The sequence below is a fragment of the Dasypus novemcinctus genome, chromosome 24, assembly GCF_030445035.2.
Source record: "Dasypus novemcinctus isolate mDasNov1 chromosome 24, mDasNov1.1.hap2, whole genome shotgun sequence".
Lineage (NCBI taxonomy): Eukaryota > Metazoa > Chordata > Mammalia > Cingulata > Dasypodidae > Dasypus > Dasypus novemcinctus.
This window is the reverse complement of record NC_080696.1, coordinates 57,343,857-57,355,602: the sequence shown is the minus strand read 5'-3', so window position 1 is coordinate 57,355,602 and position 11,746 is coordinate 57,343,857. Positions and strand designations below refer to the sequence as shown.

The 11,746-nt window shown below is 40.0% G+C and overlaps 1 long non-coding RNA gene across 2 annotated transcripts; it reads right to left on the bottom strand.

The window, feature by feature from the left end:
• Positions 1-1,767: 1,767 nt before the first annotated feature.
• LOC105746546 (uncharacterized) lies at positions 1,768-5,221 on the bottom strand. 2 transcript variants are annotated; one of them, XR_011647377.1, is made up of 4 exons: positions 4,801-5,221; positions 4,419-4,601; positions 2,783-3,007; positions 1,768-2,677 (listed from the first exon to the last, which is right to left on the bottom strand). It is a non-coding gene; the product is annotated as an uncharacterized lncRNA (long non-coding RNA). The 2 variants fall into 2 exon arrangements; XR_011647378.1 differs by lacking the exon at positions 2,783-3,007.
• Between the last annotated feature and the right edge of the window lie 6,525 nt (positions 5,222-11,746).

The following is an 11,746-nucleotide window of genomic DNA, read 5'->3' as shown; positions in this document are numbered from 1 at the left end:
AATGGGGGTGGGAGGGGCGATAAATAAATAAATCCTTAAGGAAAAAAAAGTGAAAAGACAACCTATAGAATGGGAGTAAATATTTGGAAAATGTGTATCTGATAAAGGATTACTGTCCAGAATATATAAAGAACCATTACAACTCAACAACATGAAGATAAACACCATTAAGATATGGGCAAATGACTTGAATAGATATTTCTCCAAAGAAGATATATAAATGGCCAAAAAGCACGTGAAAAGATGCCCAACATCATTAGTGTCTAGGGAAGTGCAAATCAAAACCACAATGAGATACCACTTCACACACACTAAAATGGCTATTAATAAAGGAAACAAGGGAAATGGATGTGGCTCAACCAGTTGGGCTCCTGTCTACCATATAGGAGATCCAGAGTTCGATGCCCAGGACCTTCTGGTGAGGGCAAGCTGGCCCACACGGTGAGCTAGCCCACACAGAATGCCAGCCCATGTGGGAATGCGGTCCTGCGCAGGAGTGTCACCCTATGTGGGAATGCCGAGCAGGCGAAAGCCGCCCCATTCAGGAGTGCCAGCCGATGCAGAGAGCTGGCGCAGCAAGATGATGCAGCAAGATGACACAACATGAAACACAAAGGAGAGAAAATAAGATATAGCAGAACAGGGAGCTGAGGTGGCACAAGAGAATAATTGCCTCTCTCCCACTCCAGATGGTGCCAGGATCGGTTCCCAGAGCTGCCTAATGAGAATACAAGCAGACCCAGAAGAACACACAGCAAATGGTCACAGAGAGCAGACAACAGAGGTAACAGTGGGAGAAATAAATAGAAAGAAAGAAAGGAAATAAAAGAAAAGAACAAGTGTTGATGAGCATATGGAGGAACTGGAGCCCTAATGCATCGTTGGTGGGAATGTGTAGCCATTGTGGAAAACAATTTGGTGGTTTCTCAGAAAGTTAAGTATAGAATTACCATAGGGCCCAGCAATTCCTCTTCTAAGAAAACTGAAATCAGGGCCTTGAACAGATATTTGCACTCTAATGTACATAACAGCATTATTCACAATAGTCAAATGGCGGAAGCAAACCACATGTCCATCAAAATATGTGTGGATAAACACAAGGAGGTATATACATACAATGGAATATTATTTGACACTAAAAAGGAATGAAATACTCTGGCATGCTCTAACATGGATGAATCTTGAAGAAATCATGTTGAGTAAAATAAGTCAGACACAAAAGGACAAATATTTGAATCTACTTATATGAAATAATTAGGATATGCAAATCATGCAAAAATAGAACCTAAAAAAACATAGTTATTTCTTTAAGCCACTAAATTTTGGGGTTGTTTGTTACATAGCAAAAGCTATCAGATACACTGGGTAAAGATACTTAGCTGGTCAGTTTCCATGGCCTGAAAAAAAAAATTTTTTTTTTTTTTTTGCCGGGGCTGAAACCTGCTCTCAGAATCCTAGGCCTCTAAGGAAAGAACAAAGTTTATGTAATTGCCTTAGATTTTTTGTTTTTTACACTTAGACACCCTTCAATTCTCATCTCTCTTTTACAGGTTTCCTTGTTTCTTATATTACAAAAAAAAGAGAAAAACATTTTTTATACACATAGTTAACTACTGGGTCAATATGAACACAAGCAAAACTGTGGTTGGAAACGTTTAATTGGGCGTGCAAGTGACCACCTAAATGTTCATTTTAACTGATTAGTCATCTAACCACCACATTGTAAAGGTAGGGGAAATTTCTCCCACAACTTTTCATGATCTCAAATGGTACCTAAGGTTCAATCTGTACAGTAGCTGAGGTAGCGTCTACACATTCCCTCGTTGACTCATTGAGCACATTTACTGAGCACACACTGTGTGCTGGGCACTGATGGTATGGGAGACAGCAGACACCAGGGCCCAAATGGCCCCTGGCACCATGGAGCTTGTGTTCTCTGCACCATCTGCTTCGGTTTTTCTCATTTCTTTGGTTAGTGTCAAGTCAAGAAAGTTCCACTGAGCTCCTTTCTTTTGCAGAGTGTTGGAGGGAAAGGGAACAAAAGAAGTTTGGTTTGTTTGGGGGTTTTTTGTAGATACTGAGCCCAGGGATTGAACCTGGGTCCTCGCATATGGGAAGCTGGTGCTCAACCACCAAGCTACTCTGGCTCCCCAAAAGAAGTGTTTTATTTTATTTTATTTTTACATTTTTTATTTTTTGTCTTTATTCATTTTTTTAATATTACATTCAAAAAATATGAGATCCCCATATACCGCCCACCCCCCTCACCCCACTCCTTCCCCCGTAGCAACATTCTCCTCCATCATCATGAGACATTCATTGCATTTGGTGAATACATCTCTGAGCATCGTTGCACCTCGTGGTCAATGGTCCACATCATAGCCCACACTCTCCCACGTTCCATCCAGTGGGCCATGGGAGGACATACGATGTCTGGTAACTGTCCCTGCAGCACCACCCAGGACAACTCCAAGTCCCGAAAACACCTCCACATCTCATCTCTTCCTCCCATTCCCCACACCCAGCAGCCACCATGGCCACTTTGTCCACACCAATGCCACATTTTCTTCGATTACTAATCACAATAGTTCATGAATAGAATATCAGTAAGTCCACTCTAATCCATATTCTATTCCTCCATCCTGTGGACCTTGGATTGGTTGTGTCCACTCCACATCTATATCAAGAGGGAGAAAAGAAGTGTTTTAAAATTTTGTTTTGGCCATTCTCCATGACATGAAATAATGCATTTCTCTGATTTTTTTTTCCCCCATAGAATTACCTGATTATTTGAATTAATAAAGAATACACTGTCTGGGACCTTGTAGAATCAAAAACTACATGATACACTCTGGATGCCTCAGGCTAAACCTCAGTTCCAAAGCAGCTGGAGAATGGTAGCCGTCACCCACATAACTGAGGTCCCTTGAATGCAGATAACTCCAAAGAAAGTCATCTTTGGTCGGAAGCAGCTGGATGGCTCTATCCATTTTCCCCTTCATCTTGACTGCAAAAAGGGAATAAATGTATATAGATTGCTTCACTCTTTCAACAACTAACTTTTGAGCTACTGCTGTCTCTGAAAGCTGAGGCTACAGCAATGAAGAAAACAAGACAAACAGCCTGCCCACACGGAGCCGACATTTTAGGCTAAAGAGTTCATTAAATAAATGAGAAAAATGTCACATAAGCTATTACGTTCTGTGTAGAAGAATCCGTATATTCCATCCTTGATGCATTCCAGATGTTATTTACTGTGCGACTGCCAAGGGCTCCCAATATATAATCCTCATCGTCTTTTTTTTTTTTTAGAGAGAAGCAGATACTGACCAGTTTCTGGTTTGTTCCCTTGAGACTGGCAGCTGTATGTTGCACTCCAGCAAGCCCAGGGAGGAGAAGGGACACATTTCCTGCCTCTAAGGAACAGTGAATCCACCCAGTAGGCACATCATTTCAGGGTAACATGGGGGCCCCTCCATAGAAGGAACTGTAAATTGCTATGGAAACATGGACACTTTCTGGAAACTCCTGAAGTTGCTTCTTGAAGAATGGGGAGAAGTTCCCCTGAAAAAGAAGCATGACCAGGCTATTCCAGGTGGCTAGGACAGCAGGAGCTAGGCCAGGAGGGGATAGGCTGGGAGGAGCTACTAGCTCTTTGATATTCCCAATTCATAAAATGCGAAGGGGATGTTTCCCATAATGCTGTGTCTGTATAGCTAAGACTCCAAAAGCCTTTCCGTAGTAAATCCAAGGTTTAGAATGCAAAAGTGTGTGCTTTTATCTACTGACAGATGAATATAATGCAAAAATAAAAACTTCTCTTCATTCTCATTGAAATCCTTTTCCTCTTTTCAAAATCTTTTTTTAAAAAGTCTCTTTACTTTGGAGTCATTTCTATTGATTTGTTTTCATAAAAGTTCTCTCCTAAAGAGAGAAAAGCCATCTTTGATCTGACTTGACAAAAAAATCTAATCAAACAATAAAATCTGTAAGAAAAAGAGGCAAGCTTCCTTAAGCCACATCAAATATATGAAAGAGAAAATGCTTCATTTAAATGCAGAAAACTAACACAAAACAGCTTGAAATGTAATAACCTCTGCTGAATAAGTGAATCCACATGTTGATCTGACATGGGTTGCTGAGACACAATTAAAGGTCATTTGATGTACAAACATCTTATTCTGCACTGAGAGGACTGGGTAATTTTCAGAATTTCTAGCCCTGTGTGGCAGGTGACCCAACTTGGAGCCATCCCAGCAGGCATTCCAAACAGGGATTTACAGGATACTGCCCAAACGGAACCTTGATCTAACTACCTTGGAAAACGTATAATCCTGGATCTCAGCTCTTCCGGCCTGGGAGTCCTAGCGGAATGGGACTAAGTAAACTTTAGAATCCTTGCTAATTCAAAGCCTTACCTCCCAGGGAAGCGGCTTCACCCAAAAATGGAAACGCAAGTTTGTGTCTGCTCCGCCCACCTTCACCTTCCATCAGACAACAAGAAGTTTGGGTGCTCCTGCCGGGAGCACCGAGGTTCAAAGGGCAGCCACAGCAGTGTTTGGAAATGTCTTCCAGCAGCTGGGATTTTTCATTTCCAGACTCTTAAGGGAAACAAAGGGTATTCGGAAAGTAACATTTCAGAAATGTTCTTGTCCCCATGCCTGCCCCCCTTTTACTCTATCCCTTTAAGAGGGGAGGCGCTGGACAAGATTTCAAAGCCTTTCTTTCAAAAGGGAAAACACATCTAGAAAGCCTTCTCAGACTGAGAAACAAATTATTTGATTTGAAAGAGAAGCAAACCTCACAAGCCACGAAGGAGGATCAAAGAATAAACTGATGTGAACTGAAGAAGTGAGCCTTTCCAGTGGAACGTGACTTTACTCTTTCCGATTCACACACGCACTTGGGTGAGAGCAACTTTGCTCAAGGATCAAAATAAAGAAGTGGGTCTGTGTTCCAGAAAATCACGTGATCCCTGCTCGTGTCTTGTTTTTTTCTTTTCCTCTCTCTTGCTCATTGATGTCTTTTACAACTCTCTCGACCGTTTCTTCCTTCACATCAGGCTGTGTGCAAACGACTTTCACTTGAACGGTGCAGCCACCCGCGCTGTGACGTGTGGAGAGGTGCTAGTCCTTGCACACTTGGGGGAAATCGGTGGGTGGAGGGGACAGAGAAAATGGCTGAGGACAGGAGGAGGAAAGCAGTTTGAGTCTGCACCCATTTCTTCCTGCCCCGCCCACATCCTCAGACAAACTCCAACTTCTCCCTTCCACCACCACCCCCTCCCCGCTTCCGGTTCTTTGGACCTGGCAGAGGAGCCCAGCAGGCAGCAGATGGTTAAGGAATCCTGGGATTTTTTTCTTTGTATTTTTAATTATTCAAGTGATACCTGAATACATTCTCCGTGCTTAAAAAAAAAAAAAATTGCAAAGCAAGACTCAAAAGCCTTACTGTTAGGGGTGAGATCATCTGCGTGTACATTTCCAGTTCTAGCGCCCTCCTCTCCACTCCCTCACCCCAAGTGCTATTCTCAATTTGGTATGCACCTTCCAAACAATATAGATATAAATAGAAGAAAGGAATTAGTAAACCTAAAAGCAGAATATCATGAATTAAATAAAAAACAACCAACACCTGTGATCAGTAACATCAATGGCTGATGCTTTGCCAAGTCCAATAAAAGTAAGAGAAACCATTGGCAAGAGCGAATAAGAAAAAGAAGAGGGAAGGCGCACATAAACCATATCAAGATTAAAACCGGAGGCATATTACGCATGGAGAGGAGACATTTTAAAGTGTAAGGCACTATCGTATATGGCTGTATGTGATCAAGATTTAAAACCCAGTTTTGTCTGGGAAAAAAAAGTGAATTACCAAAATTAGCCCAATCAGGTTTTCTAAAATAAAGTATTGGCTTTCTGTGCCTGCTAACCTGATGTGGCAGGCATTAAATGCCCACTGTAGAGAACCACGGGGGAACTCAGTTCCTTTTCTCATGGAATTACAATATTCTTAGGAGACAAGATGGGTTCAAGAACCTTGAATTTCAATATCTATCTAACAGTGGACTCATTTAGAAATTAATTTAGGTTTTAGAAGTTCTCAAGAACTACTGATATTTATTATTTTCCTTAGGCTGAAGAAACTCTCTGTGCCTGCACTGTTGGCAGTTGCTTAACAAATGACCTGAAAATGACTACGAAACCCACAAAAACAACGTCTGGCCTTTTATTGAGGCGTTGCTCTTGCCAGACCAAGGCACGTGTGTATTCAGTCCTCAGGATGATATACAGGGCTTGGTACCATTACTATACCCGTTTTATAGATGGAGAACTGCGGCGTGGAGAGGTTGCCTGAAACCACACAGTTTTGAGCAACAGAACGGGGATGGCAGCAGAGAACGGGGGTGGCTGTCGATGGAATCGTCCAAGTACCACACAGTAACCCACAGCACATTTTAACTGGAACCTTAAATTCTGCCCAGGATGGAGCACCTGCCTACTTAGATGCCCCTTAGCAAGAGTAGGAGTGTAAGGTAGGAAAAACAGCAGATGCCCAGAAAAGGGGAGGAAGGAGGATTTAAGGATACTGAGGGTGTGTCAGCCAGAATGAGGTCTACCACCCCAGAATTAGGAGATAAGGATGGAAAGTTTAGCCCAGGCCTGGCACCTCAGGAGGCCCAAGCGACCAGCTGTCATCATTACCGTTGTTATTAGGACTTGATCTCTCTCTCCTGTGGAAAAAGAAAAAAGAAAAAAAGAATAACTCCTTTTTTCTCCTTTCTTCCTCCTTTTTCCCTCCTCCTCCTCCCTCCAAATCAACTAAAAGTTATTCCACTCAAAAGACCTCATACAATTCTCCTTTGCATTCCAAAGGAGAATAATTATATGTGAAACAGCTATTGAGGATGGATGTAGGAAAATGTTTCGAGCCTCTGGGTTCTTCTAAACTGCTCTCCTCCGGGGTCCCCTTCGCCCCTCCCAGCTGTTCCTGTATCTCCACACTGCCTCCCCAAGCCCATACTGAGAAGCCAGGCATGGATTAAGTGTGGGATCCTGGGCCCAGAGTAACAGTGAATATTCCAGAAGGGAAGGATTGTAGTTATTCTCCAATTTTTTCATGTGGTTATAAACCTTTCCAGAGCTGGAACCCAGACTTCCGTCTTCTTTGTACATGAATACCTTAAATACTTGTTCCTCTGTGGAGACATTTTTTAAACACCCTAGTAGCCTTTGACAAAAAATACAATTTGAAGGAATTCTTAGCTTTAATTTACCCAGGAACTAAATTAAACTATTCTTTTTCTTTTCTTTCTCTTCTCTTCTCTTCTCTTCTCTTCTCTTCTCTTCTCTTCTCTTCTTTCTTCCTTCCTTCCCTTCTTTCTTCCTTGTTTGGGAGGCTGCTGAAGAATTCTAGGTGTGTATATTACCTGATTCAGAACTCAAATGCTATTAGCTTCAGGGAATCTTTCTTTGAATGGCATCTTATTGCTTTCAACTGAAAGGTTTGCATGTCCCTTTCAACCTGATACATAAAAAAACAAACAAACAAAAATTAAAGCCATAATTCCAGTGGCTTTTAAAATAACTGAAGTTTTCTCTGTGGGAGAAGAAAAATAATTCTCCTGCATTTATTCCTAAACTCTCCAGAACTTTGTAACCATACACGTCATAACAATTTGGATAGATTTTTTTTTCTTTTTATTCTTTTTATTTATTATTTTATTTTTAATGTGGTACTTTCCATCAGAAACTCAGATATTCTTCTATGGGTGTTGTGATGTTTCCATCTGACCTTTCCAAGTCTTTAAATAATGTGATCTTTGTTGTAAATGCGAACTCAATCAAGAAGGAAGAATCTGTTAGCTACTGTCTATATGTTACAGTTTTTGTTTCTCAGTCTTGTTATTTTCAGAGGACACAGATTAAGCAAGTTGTTTCTGGATGAACGTACTGCTCTATCTGTTTACTTTCTTAAGAATTACATCAAACCACTAGTCTATGTGTATATAGGATCCTGGTTTTGAGCAAGTCAGTAATGAACTTTTAAAGTTCAGTCCACCAAGATCAGTCAATGTGATTGATTTATTAATTAGTAAAAGCCATCCTCTGCAATTACCTTAGATTAATCATAATGCATGCAAAATATATCCAATTAGTCTTAAAATGCAGGTTTGACAAGCCATCCTTTCTTTGGGGACTACAGTCAATTTTAATAACTCTTACTGGATAAATTGCTTATGTTCAGCCAGAAATGATAAGTGGTTGAGGAAAATTCTGCAAAGCACAACGGGTCCATTCTGGCAAAGCTGAAAACTATGCAAAATGGAGACGGGAAGGCTGGATGAAGCAGGAAGCAAGACAATGCTGGATATACTAATACTTGTACTAAGAAAATCAACTCTAATTGGATTCTTCATTGTTAAGGGCTGGCAAAAATGAACAGACCCAAATGCACGGGAAACCCCAAATGCCAAAACTCAGCCTCTGTGTGAAAGGCAGCTTATGCCTGTCCTGTGCCAAAATAAACTGATCTGTTGGTGAAAAGTTGGGGCTGACAAGTCACTTCGACTCCTTGACTTCCTCTCCTGCATGCTCCAAAATCACACGCTCATAAAATCACACACATTTAACACCTTAAAATCATGTCTCCTGATGGGTCCATTTTACAGATGAAGAAACAGAAGCCATGATTGGCTAAGTTCCCTATGCAAGTTTAGGTACCACATGTGTGACCTGGATCCAAAAACCCCAAAGCAAGCTAGATAGGTTCTTTCAGCTTAACTTTTCCTTACTATAATAAAGGGCTAGGATAAACAAATTTTTATAGTTTCCAATTCTAAAGTATTGTGGCTTTGGTATCTTGATTCCAAGTCAACTTTTTCAACAACCTCACTGTGCCTAAATATTTATGTATGTACTTATAAAAGTTCTAAAGGAACAAAAGTTTTGGGGATTCAACTTTAAATCATCTTTAGAACATGTGTCTAAAAAAAATGTGTCTAATATGTTCACTTCCTATTAATACATGTGGGTTTTTGACCTACTGACTGTAAAAGAAAAAAAGGGAAGCCAGATATTTCTGGAAATTTAAAATTCCCCATTTTTTAGGTAAAGTGAAAATGATTAGAGAGATATGGGAAAAGACGGTTTCGTGTTGCTTAAAAAAAAAACCATTTCTTCTTTTTACTGCAAATATTTAAATATCTCTAGATGTTTTTGGAAAAGAAAAATACAGAAGTATGAACAAACCCAATTAATGAAACACAGGGACTTGTAGCGAATTCATCTCCTAGAGATAGTTCACTGCTGGTGGAGTGGAATTCCTGAATTATCTTGTGAGTCCAAGTGATTAAGCAGAAATGAAGTCAGGGTCAGATTCAAAGAGGTTTCAAAGAGAGACAGAAAATGTCCACAGATAATGTTATTGGGGTGAACTCTTTTCCTTCCTAAGGTGCTCGACTTTTTACAAAGTAAACTATAGAATCCTCTTAAAAATTAATGAGCTCTGAAGTACTTTGGGTTATTAAAAAAGAGAGAGTCTTCTGTCAAGTCCCTCTGTCTTAAACTAGGAAAAGGCCATATACACATGGACTGTAAAAACAAAGGAAGCTTCCATACGTAGAAGGAGGGGTAATTTGGGAAGAAAACCCTTGGGGAAAAGTTTACTGCTTCCTTAACTTTGCAACTCCTTACTCTTGATCAGTCAACACATAGCAGGCTCCAGTGTCGCAATTAAGGAAGTTAAAAACCCGGGGCTGGGACTCTCCCGGTGAATCACCCCTACATCTGCCTGAGCGCTCCCTTTGACCAAGGATCCCCGCTCCGCATTCACAGAAGAAAGGGTGTTTTAGCAGCTCATTGTTTCAGTGTTGCACCGTGAACAAAACACATGCGAGGGATGTTAGCTTTTCGGACGAATTTACAGAGCAGTTGAATTTAGCTGCACTTTTTCCTTTTGTTCTGAAGGCCTCTGCGGAAGTTGATAAAGTTATGATTTATCGTTCTGAAAGGGGCATTCCAAAAAAAGCAGTTCTTTTTATTTATTTGTTTGTTTGTTTTTAAGGCAAGCAGAGGTCATAGAGATCAACTCAACTTTTAATCTAACTTCAGGAGGACCAACAGGGCATTTGGAGGCTTTCGATTTATTTTGTCAAGAACACATATTTTAGAAAACTAGTTTTAACTATATGTCAATACATAAATGCATTCTAATTGTAAAATACATATATTCAATATGTAGTAAAAATTTAATGAAAAATGGACTTCGGGTTTCATAAGGCACCCCAGAAACTAGTCAGTGGATTTCATCATCAGACATGTTTAAGGAGAGAGAAGGGAGCAGGTGGTCATTTTCCACTCAGAAACACTGCAGTCCTAAAATCAAATTCTCGGTTCTGGTGCACAACTTGCTTTGTGTCTGAGCTACATTATGTATGTGTGTATGTATGTATGTGTATGTGTATGTGTGTATGCATGTGTGTATGTATGTATGTATGTATTAGCAACCAGCAGGGACCTCTACTTTCTTTAAGTATGGGACAGTCCTAGTTACTTCCTCCTACTCCTTCAGTCCCATGGGCCCAGAGGGTAAACATGTAAAAAGTGTCCCTCCTAATAAAATAGTGTGAGAATGCTGCTTTTCCCCAGCTCCAGGCAGGCCGTCTCTCAATTTTAATATGTGTCATTTCTGCCCTCCCTCCCCTCTTACAAAAGGAAAGTCTCAGGGCCCAACCCACGATGCTACATACTCTTCCTTGGCTTTCTAGATCTATCTTTGGTAAAATAGAAATGACTTTATATGAATTTTAGATTGCAGATAAACACCTCTCAATGAAGTGATAGCCCAGAAATCTCTCATTCCCAACTTATTCCTTAATTTGTCCCAGATTTGTAGCAAATCTGAAATGCCCTTTAAAATTTTTTTAAAGTACTACAAGTTTTAAGCCTACATGTTCAAATTACCCAAAAAAGAAAAAAAAAAAAGAGTCCTTTAAAAGGCAAAACAAACAAAATGCTGTACTCATAGAGAATGATTACAGGCAATCTAAATTTAGAACTATATAATGTCATGAATTATCACGATAACCGACAAAATTGAATTAGCCTCAGTTTAACGTTGTTCCACAGTTAAAGAAACAGAAAGAAAGAAAAAATAAATAAATTGGCTGCTGTGAAAAGGGTATAAAAATAAAACCAAAGAGATGGAAGAACTGTCTTCTGTGTGCAGTGGGAAAGTTTACCCAAATGAAAAACTGTCACATGGGGATAGCCCAACAACATTCTAATATCTATTTCCTTAGATCAAAAAGGACAGACACAAGCCCAACATTTATATCTTTGCTGGTTGGTTATGCTCCCTCTTCCTGAGAGTAATTATAAGCTACATCCACGAAGCAATGAGTTTAATACCTTAATACTCTGAGTACAAAGACTAGTGGGGTCATATGACATTGCTATATTTAGAAAAGGACTCTGTTTTCTGTTTTGCTCAACCCTTACAATTTTCTGCTCTGAAGAAGGAGTTTCAGATGAACACTGAGCTTTCTCATATCGTCAATGAACTGCATTAGCACCTGCTTTCAACTGCCAAAATACTTTTTTTTTTTTTTAAGGGGAAAGAGAAGTCTGTGTACTCTTAATACACCATGGGAGGTAAAGTTTCCCCTCGCTTTCTTCAAAAAGTACAATGAGAGTATTTACCAAATTTTATAAATGCTAAAGTATATGCTTAACTGAACAAAGCA